The sequence below is a fragment of the Charadrius vociferus genome, unplaced genomic scaffold (genome assembly GCF_000708025.1).
Source record: "Charadrius vociferus isolate BGI_N301 unplaced genomic scaffold, ASM70802v2 scaffold163, whole genome shotgun sequence".
In the NCBI taxonomy this organism is placed as follows: domain Eukaryota; kingdom Metazoa; phylum Chordata; class Aves; order Charadriiformes; family Charadriidae; genus Charadrius; species Charadrius vociferus.
In genome coordinates, this window is record NW_009648332.1 from 8,820,641 (window position 1) to 8,823,596 (window position 2,956).

The window sequence follows — 2,956 nt, forward strand, 5'->3', positions numbered from 1 at the left end:
CCCCCCGCCCGCCCCCCCAGCCACAGCCTGGCATGGGATGATGGTGGCCGTAGCCTGGGGAGGTGACAGCTGGGACAAATCTGCACTGTTTGCCCTGCTCGCTGCCGGCTTGGGAGACGCAGAGCGGCTGCAGGCAGTGGCGGCACGGGCGGGAGAGGGGCGGTGGGGGGAAGCAGGGCTGCGGGGGGCTGCATGCAGGGCTGCAGGATCAGTGGCCCTGTCATGGCTGTTTTCTTGATTTCCCAGGTGTTGGGACATGCGGCAGCAATGACTTCTCACAGCATTCATATGAGTCAGCCAGAGCCCAGCTTGGAGCACAAACGGGGCTATAAATATGTTCAGTCCCGGGAAGCCAAGCCCTGGGTGTGCCAGGACAGACACAAAAGAGGGCACAGGCAGGCGCTGGCTCTCAGACCCTGCCAACGCTCCAGCTTGCACACACTAAAAGCAGCCACGCTGGGTTGGAGCTAAGGCACATCCATCCCCACGTCCTGCCCCGGCGGGGCCGGGGGCCCGGAGGAAGCGGCACACGCCGCAGACGCCCCGGGAAGGGCACCGCAGGTCAGGCGTCCCGGTAATTCCTCAGAATGGCCTCCCCACCTGTCCCTCTAGTTGGGATTGTTCTACCACGGACTTTGCAGTCCCTTGTAAAGGGCACACAGATGTGGCCCCCATCCACGGATGCTTGTTCAGCTGTTTGTACCCACAACCGGTGGCACAGGTCCCTGCAGAGACCCTGTGCCATGCCAGTGGGGACTTCCCTGCATGACACAAACCACAAATTAACTCCTATTTTTGCTCCTTTTCTTTTAGTCAGTTATTTACTCACTCAAAGACCTCTCCTGCCATCCCCTGGGTGCAGAGTTGCTCCGAAAGAGCCTTTGAAAGGGAATTTCCCCAATTTTCTCCAGCACCATGAGCAGACCATGTCAACTGGGTGATCCACAGCATCCCCAATACTGCTGCCCCAGACACCCTTCCACTGCAAACTCATTTTTGCCTCTTTCCCAGGGACCACATAACCACAAATTCTGCTCTTTATTACAGTTTCGACTGATTTGCCCTGTTCTGATTTGAGTTTATGGGCCTGTAACTCCCTACCCAGAAAGCTTTTAGGAAAGGCTGGTGTCCCACAAGCAGCCCTGCCGCCTGCCGTCCACTCACGCCCCGCAGGCAGCAACACAGCCCTCACCATGGCAAGCCCTGTCTGGCAATGCCATGCTGCTCCGTTTGGCTATTTATCGCCTGTATCCTGCTATCAGCTCTGGAATTTTAGACAGACCCCCCAGCAAGTTTCCCCAACTTCTCTATTGTGCACATGGATGCAAAAATAAAAGGATTTGGCTTTTCTGCAATTGCTTTTCTGAGCGTCTTTCTGCTCTGGATATTGTAAAGAAGAATTTATTACCAGATTTAAACCCTTCTGAAATTGCTCCTCAGGATCTCTTTGGTCTGCTTTACTTTGTTTTTACAGCAAAACTTCCAAAGTTTATCATCCTTCCTATGTTCTTCCTCATGCGTGACCTTTCGGGAGATGCCAGCTTTCCTCTAACAGCATTCCCCACCCGCTGCTTCGTCACCCTGGTCTGCTTTGGTGCGCTCTCGGGCTATACAGGAGAGACGATACGCGCCAAGCCTCCCTGGTGGGTTCTGTACGCAGCCCTCCCTCCCCCTGCAAAGATGTAATTTTTTTGCTTTTTCCTTTATTTTTTTTACTTCTCCTTCTCTGAATTAAACAGGGCAACGACAGTTTGTTTGGTACTTGGAAAAAAGCCACTTGTCACTCCCACAGGGGCTTGGACCCAGACACCAACCAGCTCCTCCACAGTGCTATTTTGGCCTGGCTATGTCGTCCCAGGAGCGGGGAGCTGGCTGGGAGCCCCCCCCCACCATGGGACACTCTGTCATACTGATGGAGTCCCATAGCCATCACCTCCCTCCGTGACTTATGTATAGGGACATTGGGGGGTGCTCCTCGCCCCTTGCCGCCGGCCTTCCCCTCCCATGCTGTCTCCCGGTGCCTCTGCTTCCCTCCCTCGGCGCCTCTGTGCCGTTCTGCCTGCCCAGACTGACCGGCTCCATTTCCGATAGGATCACTGCCATTTTCACATTACTTCTTGGAGGATGCGTGGACCCCACTGGCAGCCTCTGTTCCCCAGCTTGGAGATATTAGAGCTGCTTGCTAAAGCTGTGGTTTAACACAGGCAGGAAAACTTTTATCCCTCATTCTCAGCAAAAGGTCAACTGTTTTAGCCAAAACTTTCTAAAAAAGAACTAGAAAAGCATCCTGAGACAAACACCAGGGGGTGGGTGGCAGTGTGGGAGACTGCTGCCCCGGGTGGTATCCCTGCCGCTGGCCAGTCCGGGGAGGCCCTTTGGCTTATATGGCCCAAAATGGGAGTGGGAGACAAGAGCCCAGCGCTGCCCTTAGCTGCTGTGTGCCGTGGCAGTGCCTCTTGGCAAGACCCCACTGCTGGAGCCGCGACACTGCTGCTGCTGCGTGGTGCTCGCCAAGCGCCTGGGAAGGCTGCCGGAGATGCGCCCTGGCACTACCTCCTCCCCAGGAGCCTGTGGCAGGGCACGAGGCAGGCATGTCTCCGATGGGCTGCCCCCGACCCTGGTTAATGATTTCCAGACCCCACCACCTCCTCCAAGGGTGCCCGACTTCATCTTGGACCTTGCCCTGCTCCTGGGCACGGCCCAGCCGGCTGCCCGCACTGCTGCCCATCCCCACATGCTTCCATGGGTCTCGGCCGCGCTCCTCTAGCTGAACATCCCTCCCTTCTCCACCCCACTGGTGCCAGCAGACCCCAAACCTAGCACATGGGTCACCACCATCCCTCCACCACGCCAGCTGGCACCGGGCTTGCGAAGCACGGGGCAGGCAGCTCCCATGTGAACCCAGCTGGCAGTCAGGGGGCTGCCCACCACCCCTCCAGCCACTCACCAGTGTGGC

General features: G+C 57.1%; 1 protein-coding gene across 1 annotated transcript in view; it reads right to left on the reverse strand.

Annotated features, from left to right (window-relative positions):
• Positions 1-2,956, reverse strand: part of TIE1 (tyrosine kinase with immunoglobulin-like and EGF-like domains 1) — a 12,645-nt gene that overhangs the window by 8,281 nt on the left and 1,408 nt on the right. The window lies entirely within an intron of this gene.